Source organism: Spinacia oleracea, chromosome 3 (genome assembly GCF_020520425.1).
Source record: "Spinacia oleracea cultivar Varoflay chromosome 3, BTI_SOV_V1, whole genome shotgun sequence".
Classification (NCBI taxonomy): Eukaryota; Viridiplantae; Streptophyta; class Magnoliopsida; order Caryophyllales; family Amaranthaceae; genus Spinacia; species Spinacia oleracea.
This window is the reverse complement of record NC_079489.1, coordinates 101,827,356-101,839,502: the sequence shown is the minus strand read 5'-3', so window position 1 is coordinate 101,839,502 and position 12,147 is coordinate 101,827,356.

Sequence of the window (12,147 nt, the reverse complement as noted above, 5' to 3'; positions counted from 1 at the left end):
CTTATCATTTAATACTAAACCAAGATTAAATGAATATGAAATAATAAATTTCATAAATATGAAATGGTTAAACCAATTGTTTTAAACATAGATCTAACAGATGTTCTAAAACAATACTTAGAAAATCAAAGTCATTCTCCAACATGCTTGATTCCCATGGTTGCTACATGTGCGTTGTGTTTCACTTGTGGCAACGATTTAGTCAATGGATCCGCGACGTTGTCGTCGGTTCCAACCTTGAAAATCTCGATTTCCTTTCTTTCAACGATCTCTCGAAGTAAATGAAATCGCCGCAGTACGTGCTTGGACTTCTGGTGGCTCCTAGGCTCCTTTTCCTGGGCAATGGCTCTGCTATTGTCACAATACAAAGCCACTGGTCCTTTAATGGAGGGGACAACCCCAAGTTCTTCGATGAACTTCCGAATCCAAACAGCTTCCTTTGCTGCTTCTGAGGCAGCAATGTACTCGGCTTCAGTTGTAGAATCCGCAATAGTGCTTTGCTTAGCACTTTTCCAGCTTACTGCTCCGCCGTTGAGGCAGAACAACAATCCAGACTGTGATGTGAAATCATCTCTGTTGGTTTGAAAGCTTGCGTCCGTATAGCCCTTAACAATCAACTCATCTGTACCGCCATAAACCAAAAACTGATCCTTAGTCCTTTTCAGGTACTTTAGGATATTCTTGGCCGCAGTCCAATGCGCCTCACCTGGTTCTGACTGGTACCTGCTCGTTGCCCTGAGTGCGAACGAAACATCCGGCCTTGTACAAATCATAGCATACATAATGGATCCAATAGCCGAAGCGTATGGAATTCCACTCATCTTTCTACGCTCATCAGATGTTCTAGGACACTGATTCTTGCTTAGATATGTGCCATGTGACATGGGTAGATGACCTCTCTTGGCTTCCATCATATTGAACCTAGCTAGCACTCTGTCAATGTAAGTGCTTTGGTTTAGTCCAATCATCCTCTTAGATCTATCCCTATAAATCTTGATGCCTAATATGTATTGTGGCTCTCCTAAGTCCTTCATTGAGAAACACTTTCCAAGCCAAGTCTTTACAGACTCCAACATAGGAATGTCGTTTCCAATAAGCAGTATGTCGTCAACATACAAGACTAGGAATGCAATTTTACTCCCAATGACCTTCTTGTATACACAAGATTCGTCCTGATTCTTGATGAAGCCAAACTTATTGACTACTTCATCAAATCGTTTATTACAACTCCTTGATGCCTGCTTTAGTCCGTAGATGGACTTCTTAAGCTTTCATACCTTTCCTTGGTTCTTTTGAACTACAAAACCCTCCGGCTACGTCATAAACATAGTCTCTTCGAGAACACCATTCAAGAAGGCAGTTTTGACATCCATTTGCCATATTTCATAGTCATGAAAAGCAACAATTGCAAGGATTATCTGAATAGACTTAAGCATCGCAACTGGAGAAAAGGTTTCATCATAGTCAACGCCGTAAACTTGCCTGTAACCTTTTGCTACCAATCTAGCCTTGTATATGTATACAATTCCATCTTTGTCTTTCTTCAACTTGAAGACCCATTTGCATACGATAGGTGTGAACCCATCCGGCAAATCAACCAAATACCAGACTTGATTTTCAGACATGGATTCTATTTTAGATTGCATGGCCTCTAACCATTTGGTGGAGCTCGGGCTCGTCATAGCTTGTTTGTAAGTCATAGGTTCATCACTATCCAATATGAGAACGTCTAAGTTTTCAGTCAAGAGGACGCCTATCCATCTGTCCGGCTGAAAAATAGTTCTACTTGACTTACGAGGGGCAACAACGTTTTGAGGAACTACTCCCACTGGCTCTTCTAAAGACCTTGGAGGTTCATCAACCTGAAATGCTTCTAAAGAGTTATGAGTTCGTTGTTCATCTCGAATCTCTTCGAGGTCTATTATTCTCCCACTTGTCAATTTGGAAATATGATTTCTTTCCAAAAAGACACCGTCACGAGCAAAGAAAACCTTATTGTCTGACTTGTTGTAGAAATAATACCCCTTTGTTTCTTTTGGATACCCAACGAAGAAACATTTGTCAGATTTAGGTTGTAGCTTGTCCGAAATTAATCGCTTGACATATGCTTCGCAACCCCAAATCTTCAGAAAAGACAACTTTGGAAGTTTCCCATTCCATAATTCGTATGGAGTCTTTTCAACAGCTTTTGACGGAGCACGATTTAGTGTGAGTGCTGCAATTTACAACGCATGTCCCCAGAACTGTAAAGGAAGTTCGGCCTGACCCATCATTGACCTGACCATATCGAGTAAGGTCCTGTTTCTCCGTTACGATACTCCATTCCATTGAGGTGTCCCCGGAGCAGTCAATTCAGAAAGAATACCGCATTCTTTGAGATGGTCATCAAACTCGTGGCTAAGATATTCACCTCCTCGATCCGATCTTATAGCTTTGATTTTCTTGCCATGTTGATTCTCTACTTCATTTTGAAATTCTCGGAATTTCTCAAACGATTCGGTCTTGTGCTTCATTAAGTAAATATAGCCATATCTACTGAAGTCGTCCGTAAACGTTATGAAATAGCTGAACTCACCTATAGCTTTCGTACTCATAGGTCCACATACGTCCGTATGTATTAGCCCTAGTAGTTCGCTTGCTCTTTCTCCCACCTTTGAGAAAGGTTGCTTTGTCATTTTGCCAAGTAATCAAGATTCGCATTGATCAATCTTCTTTAAGTTGAATGATCTAGAATTCCTTTCCGTTGAAGTAATTCCATGCGCTTTGTGTTTATATGGCCTAATCGACAATGCCACAGAAATGTGAGATCCGAATCACCACTTTCTAGCCTTTTTGGTATTTATGTTATAAATGTGTTTGCTCGTGTCTAGCACATAAAGACCGTTTTCTTGTTGTGCTGAACCATAAAACATTCCATTCAAAGAAAAAGAACAACTATTGTCTTTAAATTTAAAACTAAAACCTTTAGAATCCAAAATTGAAACGGAAATAATGTTTCTGGTAATACTAGGAACATAGTAAAAGTTTTCTAGTTCCAGAACAAAACCACTAGGCAAAGAAATAAAATAAGATCCTACGGCTGATACAGCAATCCGTGCTCCATTTCCCACGCGTAGATCCATCTCACCTTTATCAAGCTTTCTACTTCTCCTTAGTCCCTGCGAATTGGAACATAAGTGTGAGCCACAACCAGTATCTAATACCCAAGAAGTAGAATTAGCAAGATTACAATGTATAACATACATACATGAAGCAGAAGCAACGTTTCCGTCCTTCTCCTCTTCCTTTAGTTTGGGGCAATCTCGCTTGTAATGACCAATTTCATTACAATTGAAGCATTGCGATGTAGATGGAGAACAATCCTTCTTCATCTTCTTCTTGGATGGCGCCACTTGCCTTCTTGAAGTAGATGGAGATGCACCCTTGCTTTGGATCTTCCCCGGAACCTTTTTCTTGATTTTCTTACTCTTTACTTTTAGCGATGCTTGCTTATCACTTACAAAGTACAATTCATATTGATGAATCAAGTAAATTAGTTCAATAAGAGTATTCTCCCTTTTCTTGGAGAAATAGAGTAATTTGAATTTCTTATAACCAGGGTGAAGAGAATTCAAAAGTATTCGAGCAGCTGCAGAATCTGGGAATGGATCACCAAGTAAATCAAGCCGGTTGAGAAGCCCAACCATTTTCTTTGTATGAGTTCTGATTGGCGTTCATTCTGTCATTTCAATATCAATGACCCTTTCCCTTGCTTTTTGTCTTTCGACGTCAAAGCAACAACCCAGTGGAGCATTAAGCTTTTAATCCTCAAATGAATTTACCAATTCAAAAACATTTTGGTCGACATGTTGACCACCATGTTGGAATCTACCACGACATATATCCCTAAGATGCCTTAGGAGTGCCAATGGCTCGTATGCAACAAACCTTGCACTCTAATCCTTGGGGATAGAGCCAAGAATACGATCCATCACTAGCGACATGTGGTTCTCCCACGCACAATGCTTTTCTGGAGTCATATCCTTTGAGTAATAGCTGGGGATGGGATGGTCAACTACATATTCAATGTTGTTCCACCTGAGGACTTGCCGAAGCTTCCTCTCCCAATCAAGAAAGTTTGATAGGTTCAATTTTACATCCAGAATTTTGGTTACTTTGAGTTGTGTTTTGATTGCGGCCATTTTGATTACTACAATCGAAAAGAATTTGCAATAAATAACCATTCATAAACTTTAATAACTTTGAAATAAAAGCAAACATGCAATCATTAAAGCTATTAAAACATTTCATTCATGCAAAAGCAAAAACATGGTCCAAAATGAATGAAACGATTCCAAGACCCTAAAAGTCCTAAATCCTTAAGCAGCTTTGGCATGTCTTAAGTAGTTTAAGATTTTAGGTAAGCAAAACCTATTGCTAGTAATCTCCAAATTACTCTTGGTTAATAAATTAATACCATAATTTATCCCTTTGCCACAACATAATGCCATTGTTGTTTGAGTTGAAACCACAATCAACGTGCTCCTTTGGGATGCCTTACTACCTAAGTCAACTAAAATAGCACCTCGCTTTGGCGTAAACCTACTACCTTAGATCCTTAGATTTTTGTAAGTTCTTGATTTGGAAGGCAATTTTAAACTCAATATACTTTGGACCTAGTTGTTTCTATGTTGGTTCGATTATTTAGTAAACTTAATCTAATCGAGTCACATACATTCATACATTCACGCTTAATATATATATATATATATATATATATATATATATATATATATATATATATATATATATATATATATATATATTAAATTGCATACATAAATGGTGATCTAGTATGGCCCAAAACATCTTCATCACCTCCTTGTTAGCTTGGGATCGTCTTGAGTCTTCGTTCAAATGCTAACTTAATGTTCTAAACTTAGAAATACTTGAAAATAATAAAATTACATCAAAAAATTTCTATGGTACGGAGACCATATTTAAAACTTTACATTCACAGATAGAACGGTACGCAGACCGTATTTAACTATCCTAAATGGCCATACTAGTCACTTGGAGTACCTGCAATACATAAAATATACATTCTATGCATTCACCCATTCGTGTGCTAAAGCGAATGGCCTATATAAATATGCAAGTATTTACATGAATTAATTAAAATTCACGTTCACATAAACGCGTCCTAAAAGATTAATCAATTTCCAAATTATTAATCCTTAGACTTTATTCTAATTAAAATCGAATTTAATTAAAATAATGCGACCTACAAAAATAATTAAAAATAATTATTTCATTTTAATTTCATTTAGTGGCTCCCACTTAAACCAATAATTATTCCGGATAATTAATTATAAAATATTAAATTAAAACTCGCGGCCCGGCCCAAGCAAATTAAATATTAAATTAAATATCCCGTTAGCCCAAATTAATGCAAATATGCGAAGCCCAACGAAATAAACAATTTTCAACGAAAAAAGTCCAAGTGCATAGTTGGGCTAGGCTTGCGCCCAGCCTATAGCCCTTGCGTGTGGCCTACGAGGCGCACGAGCAAGCTTGCACACCCCGCAGCCTGCGCGCGCGCGTGCCCGCAGCTCGTCACTGCCCCTGCGCTGCATCGTTGTGCCATCGTTGCGCTAGACGTCGCATGGCCTTGTGCCTTGCTTCGTCGCAGCACCCGCAAGCATCGCTTGCCCTTTCCTCGCCCAGCGCGCACGAGGCACGCAGCACGCTTGCTGCTGGCCGTGTCGCTGCGGCTCGGCTCTCGTATAGCAGCCCGCATGGCTCGTCGAGCCATACGTCCACCACACATCATGTTCGTGCCTTTGGTTCGTGTGCGAAAACAATCCCCAAAGCCAGGAAGAATGTATAAAGCACAGATTAAGCACACTTACGTTAGAAGCGTGTTTTCCACAAATTGTTAACGAACTAAAACTTAGAACTCCACTTGTCGTTCCTCTACTTGGTTCACCGACACGATCAGATCCGTCTTGATTATTGTAGCTTAGACAATCGATCAAGAGATTTGCTTTTTGGGATGAACACACTTTGGAGCCAAAGAGAGAATTAGGGTTCTCTGTTTTCTCCTAGGGTTGTGTGTGACTGAATCGTGTTATGTTGGAAAAGTGGTTAGAAGGTTATTTTCATAACCTTACTAACTGACCAAGCCATAAGGCAAGGCCGACGAGCATCATCCGCGCAAGCCCACACGCGCACAGCCATGCAGGCGCTTGGCCTTGGGCCGCGCTGTGTGCGCTGCTGCTGCTGATGTCCCTTGCGTGTGCGCGCGCCCAGCCAAGGCATGGGCCTTGCGCGCTGACTCGCTGCTAAGCCCAGTGGGCTTGCGCGCTTGCGCGCCTTGGCTCGTTGCGCTGGCAGCGTTGCCCCTTTCGTATCCGCGATTAAATATATTTCCGATATATTATTTATCGTTTCGTATACGATGAATCACCGTCGTACGATACGATTTATTCGTTTCGCCTAGCTTACGAATATTCGCGATACGATATACGATTCCGATGCAAGGTCGTATCGTATAATACGTTTTCCAACTAATTCCCGAAAAGCTATTAAATGAATTTCCGATTCATTTAATCCGGTGATCTGTTACGTGTCATTGGTGTGACCTTGTAGGTTCTGTCAAGAGTAAGCTGTGAGTTTAATATTCATTTGAACTCACTGGTCGGAAGCATTGCTCCAGCTAACTGTTCCGATCACTTGATCTCTCTGAATTAATTGTTCGCAATTAATCTGAACCTTGGTATTAGACTTAATGCACCTTGGGTGAAGGACATATTTCCTTCATAGGGAAGTAGTCATGAGAAACCCTAAACATTTTGGGATCTTGAATTTTGAAAACTTGAACTTGTATATTGAAAAATGGAGTCTTGAATCTCAAAAGACTAAACCTTTAAAATCTAGAAAGGTGTCATCTTTGATTACTTCATACTTGAAAGTGATTCTAGTTCAAAGAAGTGATTCTAGAAAAGGCTTAGTGAAACAAATGGAATGGTCTATTATATGAGATTGTACTTGGATTTTGAAATTGGTTTTTGAAAATTGTATTTTGTACCGAGTTCTGGGAGGGGAACGGCCTGGGGGATTGGATTTTGGATCTTGTATTTTGGAGATGTTCTTAGCGATTGGGATTTTCGCATGGAGTTGTTCCAACCGCCTAGTAAGGATAATGGTATCGTCATCATCCCAGAGGGGAGACACGATTTAGGTGTCTACAGAAGCCCCCACTTTGACTGAGCGTCCGGTTAGGAAAGCGCAAGTCAAAGTATTTCGAAAGGGACGGAGAATGATCAAGATGTTATGCAATCAAGACCACTCTTTGTACGCCGGTACCTGCACAAAACAGGCGTTAGAAAAAAAAGGAAAGAGTCTACCTCCGTTCGGCTGTGACGACTCCGCTCCGTATTTGCACTGCACTTCCGTCTTTGAATTGGGACGGAGCTTGGCATCGAAAATTTTGAATCTTGAATTTTTGAATCTTGAATTTTTGAATTTTGAATACCCGGAGTTGATCTGTTGGGGATGTACTTTGCTGGGGATAAGAGCTTTTTACCGGCCCTTAAGATTTTGAAATTTCGGCTGACTTTCCTAGAGCTTGGGTCCGTTGGGAGTCGAACGCCTGAGTCATTGTATTTTTTGGACTTTGTATTCTTGAAATATTCATCTGTTTGTACTTGAAGACAAGGGTGTATACCCGTATTTTCGAAAGATGACTCGATACGACATTTGATGATTGGTGCGGAAGACCGTAGCAGTAAAGGACGTGCAATCTGCACGGGAGACCGCGCGCGGCAGATTCTACGCATGCAGCAAGCAGCGCCCAGGGCGGGCCTCGGCGTCTGGCACGGGGTTGAGCTATAAAAGCTCCCCTTGCCGTGCCATTTTGAGACACACTCTCTTGAATTCTTTGCTTTTCTCTCTCAAAGGTCGGTTAGCCTCTCCCCTTAATCTTGTTCTTGCCTTGTCCATGTAAGTATTTCATGTTTTTGCTTATGAAATAATCTCTAGGATTGCATGTAGATTTGAATTTTCTCGTACTTTGGAATGATGCTTGTATGCTTAAGCTTCTTGAATTTTGTTGAGAATTGTTTGATAGCCACTTGAACTGGAACTGTCGGAACTTGTAGATTTGAATTTTTGAAAACTTTCTTGAATCTTGTACCTGGTATTTGTAGATAGTAGTCTCACAGGTGACCTTGCGGGGTCTCAAGAGAGAACAGGCTAGGATGCCTAGATGTTGTTTGAAGAGTTTTGGAATGTTGGCTTCGGCATGTGTAGCCTAGGCGTTGGTGTTGAACTTGTATACCTGCTTCGGCGTTGATAGCCTAGGCGTTGGTGTAGAATTTGTATACCTACTTCGGCGTGGATAGCCTAGGCGTTGGTGTAGAATTTGTATACTTGTTTTGGCGTGGATAGCCTAGGAGTTGGTGTAGAATTTGTATACCTGCTTCGGCGTGGATAGCCTAGGCGTTGGTGTAGAATTTGTATACCTGCTTTGGCGTGGATAGCCTAGGAGTTAGTTGGTGTAGAAATTGAATTTTGAACTAGAGGTCCCTGGCTGAATTAGTACTGCCACTGTTTTTGACTTTATACCGGCTAGTATAGGATAGCCCCCAGTTTAGAATTTTGACACTTTGTATTCTACTTGATTTAGTATGCCTCGTCATACTCGGAGGAAGCTCGTCGAATCTTTGGTGGTTCGAGCTGGTGAGGAGGACGCTTCGGACGATGAAGCAGCTGCGGTAAATGCGCCGGATGGGGGTATGATTCCCCGGATAGCACCCACTTTTGTGGGTACTGGTTAGAGTCCTTCCGATCTAGTATTTCGACCGGAGTTTCACTTGTCTCAACGGCCTCGCGCTGGCTTGGTGAGTCTTGTACTGTGCTTTGAATTTGTATTTTGTACTTGTATAGGTTTTGAGCTGATTCGTTCATCTGTAGGCTGACGGAGAGCCCTTTCGCAACTTTTGGTCCTTGGCGGAGCTTCAGAAGGCTTTTGCAGCCATCCGTGCTGACGAGGAGGCTATGGAGATCTGGTTGCAGACGGGTCTGGTTGAGTTCTGGCATGTCATGGGAGGTACTCCGAGGAGAACGGGGATCAAACCACGGCTATGGGCTTTGTTAGAGCGGTGGTGGGATACCACCAACACTTTCCATATGGCGTGGGGGGAGATCACCATTACCCCTTTTGAGTTCGCCATGATTACGGGTCTTCCTTTTTCTGAGAGGAATGTGACCTTTGATTCGGAGCTGACGTGGCGCTCGGCCGCTGCCAGGGCCTTGCTCGGCCCTGTTGTTGACTTTTCAGAGGACGACACCCATGCTTCCGTGACGGTGATTGTGGATGCTATCCGTGGTGCGGGTTTGTCTGCAGAGCAGAGGGTTAAGCTATTCCTCTTAGCTTTGGTGAGTAGGGTAGTGGCCCCGATCAGGAACAGTAGGGTGCACATTAGATTCCTGTCAGTTTTGCAGGACTTGAGGGTTGTTTCGAGCTACAACTGGGGTGGTTTGGCCTATAGCCACCTCTTGTACGAGATGAAGTGGGCCTCCCGGACTGCGCCGGAGAGAGAGCCGAGCATGGCTGCTCTGTGGAGTGTGCTGGAGGTATTGAAGACTCCTTGTACTTTGTGCCTTGTACTTGTATGTTTGTATTTGAACTTGAGTGATGTTTTGCTTGCTTTTGAAAGATTTGTATATATGAGCACTGATAAGTGTATTTTCCGTCGTTGATAGAAAACAACCTATGCAAACAATATTTATAAAACCACTCAACTAACCGGCTAGCGGTAAGCAAAGGGATCGTCCCAAAGAAACGGTGGTTATCGAGTTTGAAAGTCAATCTAGTTCGAACAAGAATTTGGTTTTGAATTGTCACTTTTAAGAATCTAAAAACTACGAATTATGCTAAATTGAATCAAGAAAGGGAGATGTTAGGGAGTCGGGGATAGACTAGCTTAGGGAAATCAGGGGAAATGAATTCAACTATCTAGCAATGATGATCATACAACGAAGTGACGATTAGGCAAATAGCATCTAAAGACGAACCCTCCACCTCTCGGATAGGGAACGCTAAGCGTCTAATCCACGGAAGAGCTTTCGCCTAATCCTAGATTAAACTAACTAGCATATAATAGGCACCGCCATTTGATCACACAAGATAGGCCCACAATCTCTTGCCAAACCTAACATATGGTTCCACGTGAGTCTAATCGAATAGCATTTGCAACTACCAATCAATTAGCATTGATGTCCTATCATCAAATCATATCTAATCACATGAATCAATCAACAATCAATCATCAATTTCCCCTAATTAAGCCCCTAGATTCTCCCCTTTCCCTAACCTAATTCTACTCACTAGTCATTCTAGAAATTAAGCAATCCATTAATTCTAAGCTAGCAAGCATGAAATTGAAGGAGTAAGAGAACAGAATTTAAGAATTCAATTGCACAATCAACTAGGAATTAAGAATCAAAGTAACTTCAATCAATGAAATCAAGAATTCAAGAAATTAAGGAATTGAAGAACAATCAACAACAAAGCAAGAGCAAGAATTAAGAAACTAAGAATGAAATTGTAAAATTGAAGAAGAGTTAAGAAGGATTACAAATTGAAGCTTGAATGGAGGAGAGTTTCTCTCTCTAGAATTGCTGAAAATATACTTTTAGAATCTCCAATTATCAACTAAAATTATACTCTCTACAAAATAAATTCGAAAATCTATTTATAAGTTTCCCCAAATAGAAGCCAGAATTTGAATAAGAGCAGCCCGCGCAACCATTCGGTCGCACAGACCTTTTGTGCGACCGAACGTAAAAGAATCATTTGAGCAAATACTGGGTCTTGTGCGAGCGAAGGCAGCGAAGAACACTTCCTTCGTCATGTGCGACCGAACGAAGAACCCTATTCGGTCGAATGGGATTTCTTTGGCTCATAATTCCTTCGCAGCTTCATTTGGTCGAACAAGGAAAGTCGTTTGGGCGCACAACTTTTGTGCGGTCGAGTAGAGAACATTGTGCGGTCGCATCCCAGGTTAGGGATATTCTGCCTCCAAAAACCAAATATGTGCGACCGAACAACAGAGCACGTTCGATCGCACAAAACCTATGTTGTTGAATTACCAGGGTTGTGCGGTCGTTTTACAATCTTGGGACATTCTGCCTCAAAAATCCGTTTTGTGCGACCGAATGACAGAGGGCATTCGACCGCACAAAACTGGAATCTCCTTGAACTCCATTTGCACTACCTGTTCGGGCGCACAAAACGCCACTCGACCGCACAATCCCTGTTTGGCTCAAATTCACTTGTTTTCCATCATTTTTCATCAAGATCACCTATAAAGCACAAGATGGAACAAAACTTATAAATCTCACACAAAAATCTATAAAAACTATAAAAAAAAAGCATAAAAACTAACATAAAATCCTAGGCAAAGAGCGACATAAATGTCGCTCATCAAACTCCCCCAAGCTAAGCGTTTGCTAGTCTCTAGCAAACTAAACTCAACTAAGGAAGAATGAGCAACTAATCAGATTCTAAAAATTTACCAAAATCAAAATCTAGCAAATCTAATCAAGGAAAGACTAAAATGGAAAACACAAACCAAGAAAAGAAAGAAAGAAAAGAAGAAGAGAAGAAAAGAGAAGAAAAGAAATTAAACTACAAAATTCAAGATGGGCATTATTATGGAACAAGTATAGAAGAACACTATTATTACTAATCAAATAAATGAGTACACGCTAACTAATGTCCTAAACCGAGTGAAAGATTTGAGCATCAAGCAAAGTGAACTAAGGGCAAGCACTAGTCAATCCCCCTACATCCGTGCATACCACGTCAAATCTCTAGATCTTATCCACCCTTGAGAAAAGCGTCTCAAGACACCGCGAAGGCGCCAGAAAATCAACATTAGGCTACCCGACATCTTAGCATGACAACCTTGTTCCTTAAGCTTGACCAAATCCTCCCTCCACCGACAATGACTCAACTCTAAAGGGTCAAGAGGGCTTTTAGGGCGTAACGTAGGCTAGGGGTAAGGCGCGGAACAAATTTGGCCATTTGGTGCTCATACCTAAAGTGAAGCGCAATGATAGAACTAAACTCAAGCATTTTGAACCAAACACAAACTCGTA